The 12913-nt window shown below is 52.4% G+C and overlaps 1 protein-coding gene across 1 annotated transcript in view; it reads right to left on the bottom strand.

Annotated features, from left to right (window-relative positions):
• MORN3 (MORN repeat containing 3) overlaps positions 1 to 12913 on the bottom strand; it is a 273245-nt gene that overhangs the window by 42647 nt on the left and 217685 nt on the right. The window lies entirely within an intron of this gene.

Below are 12913 nucleotides of genomic sequence, written 5' to 3'. Positions count from 1 at the left end.
CAGCTATAGCGCCCCCCCACATTCAGACTGTTAACAACCTTGCAGTACTCGTTCACATCCCGAGTGACCCCATTTAGAGCGCGCCAGTCATATCCAAGTGGCACCCCTCTACCCCCTCAACGCATAAGCGTCCATCCCGGCTGTCATACCGACATCGCACACCATCATGCGCCCGTAGGGTCCTGATCTAGTCCCGCGCCCCCCTCAGCCTCGCTGTGAGCAATGGATTTGTCACTCTGTGTCTCCCCCTGACCAGCCGTTACGGTGACCCCGGCAGTCAAGTACGTTCTATACAACCCCCAGAAGTTCTTGGGGCGACTTTTCGGGGGTAGCAATTCGCTATATGTCTCCGCCTGTGTGCTGCAATACAGCATATCCCTGGCCCATCGCTTCTTAGTGGGAAGTGGCCCTCTCATCCAACATTCCGCCACAACTCGCCGAGCTATTAACAGCGCCATATCTGTCAGACGTCGCAGTGCCAGCGGGAGAGGCTTGGAATAACCCAGCAACGCCAGTGCTGGGTTGGGTTGTAACTCCGTTTCCAATATCTGGCTCAGTTCCCGAAACACCACCTTCCAAAACCGGGCTATACCCGGGCAGTGCCAGGCCATATGTATGAAGCCCGCCACTGGGAAATGACAGCGCTCACACTCCGCTGTTAGGCGGAGCCCATACCTATGCAGTCTCTCCGGGGTATAATAGACCCGCTGTAGGTATTTAAAATGTATCAGTCTGTGCCGACCATTTAGGGACACCTTCTTGGTGCTAGAGCAACAATATTTCCACATCTCATCCGTAATATCCATTTGAAGGTCGGTCTGCCAGTCTCGCCTCGCTGCGGAGCACTGGTGTGTCTTGTGCTGGTCTCCAATTTTTTTAAGGGTCGTGACCAGTTTAGACGGCGCCACCGTTTTAATGACATAGGTAAGTTCCAGGATTTCCGGAGGCTCTGCCATGTCCGGCCCCAACAGAGCACTACGGACCCTATGAAATTGAAAGCGCTGGAGTAGCGTAGTCTCAGGTCGAGTCGAGCCGATCTGCTCCCATGTCTTAACCACCCCATCCAGAAACAGATCAGCCATCCTAACGACGCCCAAAGCGCTTAACGCCTGCATCACTCCTGCTTCTCGCAGGGGGGGAGCCAGACCGCCCACTCCACCTGCATCAGTGGGGAATACAACAGTACACGGTCTTGCGCCCTCAGTAGCGCATGCCATGCGTGGTTCGTGGCTTTTGGGGATGTTATTGAAGAGGAACAAAAATCTCGGCAGGACCACCATTTTCATGATGGCTATTCTGCCCATCAGAGACAGGGGGAGTCTATTCCACACCTCTACGTCGTCAACGAGGTTGGTGTAAGCCACCCCGTAGTTTTCCCTGAGTAGAACCTCCGGATCCTTGTGGAGCCGAATCCCCAAGTATCGGATTGAGTCTGTCGTCCACTGCAGGGGGTATTCCATAGGGAACGGCAAAGTAACCGGAGTCAGAGGGAATGCCAGCGATTTGTTCCAGTTCACCTTGAGACCAGACAGGGCCCCAAACCTGACCACCTCTCTCAATATGGAAGAGAGATTCTCCTCCGGATCGCGGACGTATAGCAACGTGTCGCCTGCGTAGGTGGAAATACATATCTTATAGGTGGGAAAGTTAATACCCTCAAATCTATGATATTCTCTCATGGCGCACGCTAAGGGTTCCGCCACTAGCGCATATAGGAGGGGGGAAAGGGGACAACCCTGCCGGGTCCCCCTGCCGACTTCGAAGGCCTCCGTTACGTGGTCGCCTATACGCAGCCTGGCAGTAGGTCGATAATACAATGCTCCAAGCATCTGCAGGAAAGGCTCTCCCAGTCCGAGTTTCCTCAAGACCCTCACCATAAAGGGCCATTCCACAGAGTCGAACGCCTTCTCCATGTCTAGGAAGAGAGCTAAGGCCTTGCACTCTGGACGCACATGCTGCATGGCACCTAGAACTGTGCGGATATTATATGTGAGGTTCCTGGACGGGATAAAGCCCGCCTGCTCCGGAGCCACGAGCTCCGGCACCAGCAGCGCCAAGCGCGTAGCCTGGACCTTAGCGTAGAACTTGGCGTCGACATTTATCAGGGAGAGCGGCCTGTAGGAACCGCACAAGTTAGGGGGTCTACCGGGTTTTAAAATGGTGACTAACAGAGCCTCTCGCATCGTGTCAGGCATGCTACCTTCCTGGCATATATCATCAAAGAGAGTCATAAGGTGCGGGAGGAGCTTATCCTGGAAGGCCTTGTAAAAAGCCACCGTAAGCCCGTCTGCTCCCGGGGCACTGCCTGTGTTCATGCCCCCTAGCGCCTCCAGAATCTCATCCTTTTGTACGGGCAACGCCAGAAATTCCCTCTGAGAGTTAGATAAAAAGGGCATTTTAATATAACTGAGGTAGTCATCTATTTCCTCTTCCATTTGAGAGGACTTAGACTTATAAAGTCCAGCATAATAGTCCCTGAATTCGTCTATAATCTCTCTCTCACCGGTGATCACCTCCTCAGAAGCAGTAACAAGTTCGTCAATGACCAGGGGCCGCCTAGCGTTGCGGAGTATCCCCGCCAATAATGTGCCCAGGCGCTCGCTCTCCCCATAGGTACGGGCCGTAGCGTACTTGCCCATATGCTGCACCTCCCTATCCGCTTCGCCATTGTATTCAGAAACCAGCTCTTGAATCTGAGCCGCTACCTCGGGATCTGCGGATATCCCATGGCGATCTTCCAACTGCGCAAGTTGCGTCTCCAGGGCCCCCAGCCGCTGCCGTATGGACTTAAGAACGCTAGAGTGCTTGACCATAGCTATACCACGAATATAGGCTTTGAGCGAGTCCCACACCGTTTGGAAACTCTGAACAGACCCCAAATTAATCGCGAAAAAAGAGTCTATGTCGTCCGCCAATTCCCCCCTAAACACCTCGTCTAACAGTGAGTAGGGCGGCAGCCTCCACGTGAATGGCGGAATTCTTTTGACCGGAGTAGCCAGTGTCAAAAGGAGGGTGGAGTGGTCCGACAGAGTACGTGGTAAGACCTCGCACCCCCTGATAACCGCCAGCAGCGACCGTGATGCTAACCAATAGTCGATTCTGGTATGCACGTCATGGTATGCAGAGTAATGCGTATATCCCCCTTTCCCAGGGTGTCTGTGTCTCCAGATATCCACCATGTCACGTCTAGCCAGTTCCGCCTGCATATGCAAGGCGGCAGCCGCCGGGCGGCGCATCTGCGCCGAAGAGCGGTCCAAGTTCGAGTTGAATGTGAAATTAAGGTCACCGCCCCACACCATGCCAGCGTGTACGTATTGCCTGCATTGTGCAGCCAGCGCGGCGTAGAACTCTGGGGTATCATAATTGGGGCCATAGACATTGACAACGATTAGATCATGACCTTTCCCGACACACCTAGCGATTGAATAACGCCCGTCCGAGTCGGCAGCCAGCATCGTTAATTTCAAGTGTGATCGTGGGTTTACCCATGTGACCACCCCTCTGGAGTGTGACGTAAAGCCCGCCGCCACACTGTTACCAGTCAGCCCCTTCGCTGATAGCAATTTACTAGTAAAGTGGGAGGTGGGTCTCTTGTATTAGCGCCAGGTCAATGTGGTGCCTGTGGAGATAATTCAACACTTTTCGCAGTTTGCGGAAATCATTCAACCCCCTGACATTCCATGTCAACGCTCTCAGGACCACATCGCCGTTGTCACCATTCACCACTCTGGGATCAGACATCTCGGCAAGTACATACCATAGTCTCTGCAGCTAGGGGCCCTGCGAGTAGCGCCACCCACCAGTCACCACCGGACAACATAGGTCGAACATGCAAAGATAGAACAGAAGACGTGCCACTCAGCGTACCGTGCGTATCCCAGTCCCCAACCCCAAAACGTCCCCCTAACCTCCCTTCCCCCCTCCCACAGCCTACCGCCCCCAACCTGGCCAGACAGGACCCCGTCCCTACCCCCCTCCCCCCATTACAACAAACACTTAGAACCTTCCCCAAACCGGCCCCCGAGTGGTCCATGTGAGCTAACAGCGCTGGGGCAGAGGTCACCAGGCAACAACAACCCCAACCTTTCAACAGGCCACGGCATAGACGTGTCCCCACACCATTGCCCCCATATAACAGTACAGCGCGAGCTGCTCTCCTCTCTTCTCCAATAGGTCTAGGGGGATCCCCAACACCTCCAGCGGGGTCTAAGTGTCCCGTCTAGCGATGCATACCTGCCAGTCTAAGGGGGCTCCCGTATACACATCCAGCCCAGTATCCGATAGCCTCCGAAGCGGGCCAGCACAGCAAATGTAGGGAATCAACCTAGTGGGGACCCCTCAGTGACAAAATCCATGGGGCAGTCCAGCCAGTGGCAAGTGAGAGCAAGTGATCCACCCTCCTCAGAACCCATGAGTCTAGGGCCACAGTGTCCAGACACCCTCAATATATCAGAAAGGTCTCACCAAATAGCGACTGCGCAGTCCTCAAGCGTGACCGCCACATCCTCCGCCGTCACTCTGCTCCAGGAGTCCAAGCCACTGCCGGGGTAGCGGATGCCCCCCGTCCAGCCAGCTAACCCAAGCCGCGCGGCAGTCTGCAAATGGAAGCCTCAACCAGCAACCTAGTCCTGTTCCTCCAAGCTGGAGGTATCCGCACGAGTGTCAATGTGGCCCCGCGGGCCGCTCCGCTGATCCCTAGACCATTCCTTCAAGGAACGCTGCAGCTCCCTCGGGTCAGTGAAGAAATGCGAGTGACCTTGCCTGTTGATCCGAAGCTTCGCCGGGTATAACATAGCATAATCCAGGCCCAAGTCGCGAAGCTGTTTTTTGTAGGGTGCAAACTGCCGCCGTTCTTCTTGGACTTTCGCCGTGAAGTCTGGGTAAATGGAGATGTCCATTCCTTCAAATTGCAACTTCCCTTTTTCTCTTGCCACCCGCAGGGCTGTGTCTCTGTCTCTATAGTTCAGCAGCTTTGCTATAATGGGTCTCGCAGGTGCCCCGGGCTTGGGGCGGGGGCCCAGTGAACGATGGGCTCTCTCAACGACAAACATGGGGGAGAACACGTCTTCTCCCAGCAGGGCATGCAACAGTTTTTCCACAAAGGGTTCCATCCGCCCAGTGTGTCGACTCAGCCACGCCAGTTATGCGAATATTCGACCTCCTCGAACGGGCCTCCAAATCCTCCGACTTGTCCTGGATGACCTGTAACAATCTGCTGAATTGTTTGCGGTCCGAATCCCATTCCGTCTGCGCTTCCTCCACTTTCGTTATTCTCTTCTCAGACGTATCCAGCCTTTCCGCATTCTTGTCCACCCGCTCCGACATGCGGTCCATGCGGTAGGAGAGTGCATCGAGCTTGGTGCCTATCGCTGTCAGACTGCCCTGCAGACCCTTTTCCATTGTCGCCAACATTTCTTTGATGTCTGCGCACATGGAGATCTCCGAGGCAGCACTGCAGGGTAACGTCTCCGGCATCACGACACCGGTTCCCTTCGGCTTTCGGGGGTCGAAAGATAGCTTGGGCTGGGTCTTGTCACCTTTGCCCATGTTGGTACTTTGGATCAGCGTTCCCGGCAGACCCGCCGCTCCGAGTCAGATTCCAGCTCCAATCCGGGGAACCGCGCGGCGAGCAACCCAAGCGAAACAGGCCAAGGGGCACACCGCCACACCCCGCCGAGGTTCAACAGCTGGGCTCTCCGAGGCAGTCGGGTCTGCAAGGCCACCGGGCCCCCAGCTCAGAGTCACGAGTCCGTTCCCTTTTCTCCTCACGGCACCTATTCCGGGCCAGTCCGCTGGGTTCCAAACCGACCTCCGTCACCGGCGATCCACTAAGACCACGGCAGGTCCAGGCAGGGCGCAGCTCTCCCCGTTCAAGCGGGGCGCTCCACACTCCTCCACGCTATCCGCCTCCGTCCGTCACCGGGAGGCACCCCTGGAATGGCAGTCGGCTACAGCCAAGAGCGAGGCCCACCCATGCAGGGCAGATGTCAGAGCTGCACCCAAGTCCAGACAATCACTCCGCAGGTCCCCGCCAAACACTCAGCAAGGCCGCAGCCAGGGTCAAGGGATCCAATCCTCCGGGCACTCACCGCAGTCTATAGCTCTGCCCTCTAGTAGTCTGGGCTGCCCTCCGCACAGCCACGAGGTAGAAACTGGCCTCCTGCAGAAAAGGGGGTAGTGTGAGAAGGCACTCCAGCCAAAGCGTGCTCCCAAGGACCAGGCCAGGTGCGGACCGGAGACGAATGGTGATCCCTTCGCGATCCCTGGCGTCCAGGATAGCGACCTCGGGTGGAAAGGGGGAGGATACTACCACCAAGTGAGTCCGTATGGTTCCACGCCAGGCAGACACAAGGCCGTGCCACCGCAACTCCCCCCAATTGCACTCACCCAGCGGGGAACTCACACGCTTCTGAGGAGCTCGCAGCGGGGATTTAGGGAAGGGATGCGGCTAGTGCAGTGCCACAGGTGTGCCAAGGGCCTCTTCTCCGTCCACCGGCCCCCAGAGTCCGTTCCGCAGCCCAAGTCAGTGCTCTGCCAGTCCTCCCGGAGCAGAGGGGGTCTCCGGGTGTGACCCCCCTCGTGTACAGCTTGCCGCCAGTCAGGATCCACAGGTGGGCCGATCGGCGCAAGGGCTCCACGAGCGTCGAACTGCCGCCACTGAAAGGCCCGAGGCAAGGCCCTGCCGGACAGGGGGGAAACTTCGTGACACTCGCCCCTCACCTCCTATGGGTCCGCACGTGTCCGTCGCTCCCTCCGGAGCCGTCAGCGCCCCAACACCGCCGTCCCTCTGCACTGAGTCCAATGTTCGCGGCCGACCGAGCTTGCCCCTGCCAGGCACGCCGCACGCCAAGTGACGCACTCCGGGGAGGGCCGCAGGATAGCTCGGGGCAGGCGCGGTGCGTCCATTGGGGCGTGGGGGCGTAGCCGCCCCACCCGCGCCCACGCCCGCAGCTCCCTCCTAGCTCCCTCCTCTGTGAATGTCAGTCAGCATGACGTCGGACCGTGGGCGGTCCGCGTCATGTTGACTGACATCATTGTCAGACGCCTTTGGGAAAGGCAGCACAAGTGCGCATGAGTGGGCATGGAGCTTAATTTTTACTCCGTGCCCAGTCATGCGTACTTGTGTTTTTGCTGCCTTGCGCATGCCCATTAGGAGCCCCTCGGTCTCCTAATGGGCAGGCGGCGGGCGAGGAGTAGGCGGTGCCGTCAGCCAATCCTGGCGCTGCTGCAGCGCCAGGATTGGGTGAGGGCCGGGTTGCAGTCACTTGCGTCACGTCACGTGGACGTGGTGTTCCGGACCGTTTGAAGGGGCAGAGAGGCGCCAACGCGGACCAGGAGAAGAGGCGGTCAGGTAAGTGTTTTTTAATTTTGGTTTTAGGGTACATGAGTCATAATCGGTGCGGTTTGAGGATTGTTATAGTCCTTTCCTTTTTCTTCCGTTTTATTCTGTTGTGCTTCATTCTGGGCTTTTTTGGATGTTTGTGTGTATATACTTCGTGTCAGAAAAGCTGAGCATCAGCCAGTTATGTAAAGGGAAACGGTTGTGGGACAAGTTCACAATGCACACACTTGGCTAACCTGATGACAAAACAACGTAACTGCCCTAGACAACTGTAATCGAACTATTTCGCTATTTATTTTAACTTCATAGGGTGTATGCGAATATGGGAAAATCAGAAATTAATTGATGAAACTGAGTACAATGTTTCGGCTTCAAGATTCAGGAGGCTGTTTTCAAACGCGTAAAACATAAAGGTGTGAAAAATATGGGATTTTTTCATATAGCTAAAAGGTATTAAACAGCTTAGACTAGATGGTTTTGTAGTGGTCTGAATAAATGTGAATGTATTAATGAATGTGTGGGGTAGTTCACCAGGACAGAAGAGGTCTGTTCCTCCAGTGAGGCTGTTTCTTTTCTTGGATGGAGTTATCACACCCGCAGGTGGGGTGATTGCATGCCGTAATATCTATCAAGCCTGGTTTGTTTGCACCCCTTGCAGTTTCCTCCCATCTTATGGGGGTGCTCCCCATGGCTACTTCCAGGGTCGTTATTTCGGCTTCGTTTCATCTTTCTTCACTTCTGGAGACCCTTTTTTTAATGGGAAACTTTTTGCAAGAAACGTAGTGAAGTAGTATTTCGAAAATGGTTTTAGTCAAATGCATTCCTTCTTGGTTTAGAACCGATACCATTTCCCGCGTTTTTCAACGTTCCAAGGCGGAGTTCATCTGTGGAAGAAGTATGCGTTGTAAATTCGCATTCGTCGTTTTTCGTGCTTCTGGAATTGAAAAAGACCGTCTCCTGCACGTGTTAGAAGTCTTATGCTCAGGATCTGGTCTCTGAATAATGAGTACTTGGCGGCTGTATGCTGAGGATCTGGTGTCTGAATTATGAGTACTTGGCTGCTGCATGCTGAGGATCTGGTGTCTGCATACAGGACACAGGGTCTCCATATACTGAGGACCTGCTGCTTGTGCACTTATGGGGTGAGGTACATACACGATGAAGAGTGGCCACGCTTTCTGCACGCTATGCTATACATATCTTTATGTAGATGTAAAGGCGCATTGCTAGGCACTGCCGCCTGCTCTACTTCAGCGCATTCAATTTTCAGTATTTGTATGGCGCTTCACAGCACTTGTGTGGCTCCGCAGCACTGTTCTGGTCCGGTTAGAAGAGGCTTCCCAGCTGGCTATGCATGGTTGGTAGAGTGCATGTTCATAGTGGTGTAACCTGCGGGGGGAGCATTGGGCATCGTGTGAGAGCCGTGGGGATGCTCCCCTTGTGTAGGTACGGATTTGGCACAGCGCCTACACGTGGCAGTGATGCCAGAGGGTGTAAGGTGCGTGTAGTGGAGTTTGAGTTTACGTACCATCATCTGATGGGCTCGGCCGTTGGGTCGTTTTGAGAGTGCGTTTTGACGCGACTTTGTTATGGGGCACTTTTACGCCCCGCCATTTTCAAATGTCACCAGCCGCCACTGGCTCGGGGATGGCGGCCTGGTCCGCTAGGCGAGCCGCCGCCCGCCGCACGCGCCCATCCGGGCTCCGCCGACCGCCGCTGGAGATCTCAGACGGACCAGCCAGGTATAGGAGGGAATCCCCCCTCCCGTTCACTTGTCTGCTCTGCCGTGAAGGATAGTTTGAAGGATTGTGTGAGGGCTATTACGGGGAGCTCTGTGCTCACACGTCCGCCATAGTCGCCGGCAAGCTCCGCCCCCCTCTCGGTCCACCCTTTCTGGGACGCAGTGAGGTCCACGTTGGGGGAGACCATGGATATGTCCAACCCACTAACTTGCTTGTCTGACAGTGGCAAGTTCTCCTGTACACACCTTGTTGAAACAGGCATCTAGATGAAGGTTTGTGAGACCTGCCTTCTGGCCAATAGAGTCTAGCCCTACAGGACTAGATCAAGGGAATTCTCCATCTTTGAATTTGAGGTCACATCATCATCTGAAAGTCCTTCTCACCAGTTTCCTTTGGTCAGACGCCCTGTGATTAGTTGAAACGGATCATGACCACTCTGATGCACCATCTTGTCAAACCCCTGGCCTTGTGTGATGTAAAGCTCTCTTTATGAAGAAACTTCTTTTCTAATTGCCATAATGATTGCTCTGAATATTGATTCCTGTACATCTCGGAACCATACACGGTGTTCCATGTGGACAAGGCGGTGCTGAGGACTCCTCCCATAATGTTCTCAGGATGCTAACTGAATTCCATGCAAAGGACTTTCTTCTTCCTGACATTTTTCCATAACTGCATCAGTGGAGACACTGCTAAACCTCAGCTGGCTTTATGTTTTTACCTTGACAGCCAAGGCACTACATATTCAACAGACACACAGTTTTTTATCATTTGGAGGAAAAGATGCCAGCCATGCTGTAACGAAGAACACCGCTGCTAGAATGAGTTTATCTCCCACTGTTGTACTCTGCATGGGACAGACCCTCCATCCTTTGTCAATGTGCACTCCCAAAAAAACAAGGCTGCAGTACTGGCTTTCTCTAGGCTTTTGCCCATCCGATATATAAGTAAGCCAGCTATGCACCCTGAAGGCACTATGCGCTCACATGTTCAATACTGTCCGAAGGTTCTGAGGAACGGGTTCGTATAGGTCTACGTTGCCAAATGTCGCTTTTTCCTGCGTCTCTGTTCTATTTGCTGTGGATTCAACCCACAGTTTGAGAATGGGAGATAGACAGGACACATGAGTAGGATATAGTTACATTATGGGGCTTATTATTATCAGTCTGATGCTTTTCCCTTTATTAACACTCTCCTGCTATTGACAAAACACAGCTGTGGCAGGGAAAGGGCATGCCTGTGTATAACGCGTGCCCATGTGGTTGGCACAACGCGTGCGAAGCTCCATTCAAATAGCTATACAAGACGTTCCTGGTCTTTTCACTATGTGGTGTGGAGAGCACAGGTTAAGAATGGGAAAGAGTCTGTGGGAAAAAAGTAACAGACTCATCATCAAGGCAGCTTTAGCCATCATTCATCCCTGGAACTGACTCACAATAACTTGGTAAATTGAACAGACGCCAGTGGGAAAGAAAACAGGATGTCTTCAGAAGGACTGGGGAAACAGATGGCTGTGAATAAACAACATGATCAGGACAAATGAGAAAGTGTGTATTACTCACATTATGAAATGAAATTATTGTGTACATGGTACAAACTATGAATGCGATGCTAGAACAGTTCACAGTTGAAAATATGTGGTTCTGTATTTAGAGAAGGCTTGTAGACTGTGTATTGTATTGTATTATAACATTTATATATTGCTTAAAACCCCTAAGTGGGGCACTGAAGCACTTGCCTTTGCGGATAGCATGCTACTCTGCAGAGGGTGTGGTGTAGGAAGGGTGTTGTATTGGGAAACAGCGTTTACACTGCGGGCAGCGCCATGCATGCTTGTTTCCCTGCAAGTGCACCCACGCTTACCTTAACCACTCATATGCCTTAATCATGCATGTGCGTGGTTAAGGCAGTGCGCGGTTTAGATGCGCGGATGAGTGGGCACAGGAAGAGGAAGGATGGGGAGAGGATACAGACTGGTAAGAGGGGCAGGGGATGGGTTTGGGGGGCTGGGATAGTTTTACGGGTGGGGTACTTTTTACGGATGGGGCAGGGTTGTTTATGGGGCAGGGGGCTGGATTTTAGCGCTCAGGACAGGGGGGGGTCGGTGTAGATTTAAGTTTTAGGGATTGGGTAGTTTTTAGGGCTCAGCGGGGTTCAGGTTGTTTGTAGGGCAGGGGCCAGTGTTTTAGGGCTCAGGGCAGGGAGGGTCGAGGTAGTTTTAGGGATGGGGTAGTTTTTAGGGCTTATGGGGGGGTCAGGTTGTTTATAGGGCAAGGTCCAGGGTTTTAGGGCTCAGGGTGGGGGGGGGTACAGGGTAATTATAGGGTTTAGGGCTGGGGTAGTCTTTAGGACTCGGGGGGGGGTCAGGTTGTTTAAGGGGGGTTGCCAGGGTTTTAGGTCTCAGGGCAAAGGGGCTGGGGTGTGATCTTTACCGCCCATCCCGTTACCAATCATGTCTTTACCACAAAATTGCATGGTATAGGCATGCGTGGTAAAGGCATGCATGGCAAAGGAATGCGTTGTTCAGATGCATTTGTTGTTCGGGCTTCATTGCAGAGGCACGGGTGGTTTAGTCGTGCGTGCCTCTGTCATACAAACTGTTATGATCGTATGTGGGAAGTGTTTCCATATTGTTTGTGATGACCACCGAGGAGCGGTTATCGTGTTAAAGGACACAGTGCCTAGCAGTGTGGTGGATAAAGAAGCGTGAGAGAAAGGTGCGCAGTTTATGTTTTTTAGTAAACTGGCAGCGCTGGGAAGCTATGAGTTGTGATCATTAGAATATGAATGAATTAAAATGTTTCAAATATAATAAGGAGATAAAATAGAAAATTAACTTGGGTAATAGTAGTGGGACTTAGTATGTTATTATTGGGTTTATCTTGTGAAAAGGTGTAAGTCGTAGAAATGTAATATCGAGAAGAATGTTAGTTCGAATAAATAAATTGCATATTCGTCTTCATCTGTTGACCTGTTATTGTGTCATTTCATCCATCTCTACAACATACAGCATGAGCCAGTGGGTCAGCCCACGTCAAACACTGGCCAACTTCACTGTGAGCGACGGCATTCTGCCCTTTCACAAGGAGCCCATCCACACACAAAGTCATGTCTTCACTGCCAGGCTTTACTAGGGCCATGTGTGCTTTTGGGGACCAAAACATTGAATACTATTTTTACAGAGTGCGGTAACACACACAGTAAAATAAAAAATGTTTCTATGCAAATTATCCATTGCAGCACGAGGAAAATCCCCGGAATAGGGAACCTCATCCGGTGTTTGACCTGGTAAATCTGGGTCCTGCATGTTATTCCTCATTTTGGAGTGAGAAAATCAAGATGCCCTGTAAGCAGTGAGAGAGAAGGTACCCAAAAAAATGAATAGGTCTGGTCCCAGTATCTCCCCATCTCATTACTGGTAATCTCATATTGAGGCAGAATTTGGTTTCATTTTACTGGAGACTGGTTCTGTCTTCCGTAAAACTTCCCACCGTCCAATTTACATGAGCCTCTATCTTCAGATATGATCAATTCCTAGCACCATGCTAGTTTCTGGACCACTCAACAAGTCGTAAAGTAATGTTTATGGGTGTGCTTTTCAAGTTGTGCAAGCACACTTCAGCACACGGTTCTGTTTTATAAAATGTGTGCTCCAAGGAACAACCGACAAATAAAGTCAGTTTTTTTCCCATCTGCAGGAATAGGAGGGGGGCAGTGAGACCAATAGTTTGCTGGAACACTCAAAAAAGCAACTAGCCTAATTTCATTTTAAATTATTAGTTTTGTACCTGTGAAGGGTTATGTCTATAAACAAATATATTAAGACTGC

The sequence above is a fragment of the Triturus cristatus genome, chromosome 11 (assembly GCF_964204655.1).
Source record: "Triturus cristatus chromosome 11, aTriCri1.1, whole genome shotgun sequence".
NCBI classification, from domain to species: domain Eukaryota; kingdom Metazoa; phylum Chordata; class Amphibia; order Caudata; family Salamandridae; genus Triturus; species Triturus cristatus.
The sequence above is the reverse complement of the archived record's forward strand: the minus strand, read 5'-3'. Positions and strand labels throughout refer to the sequence as shown.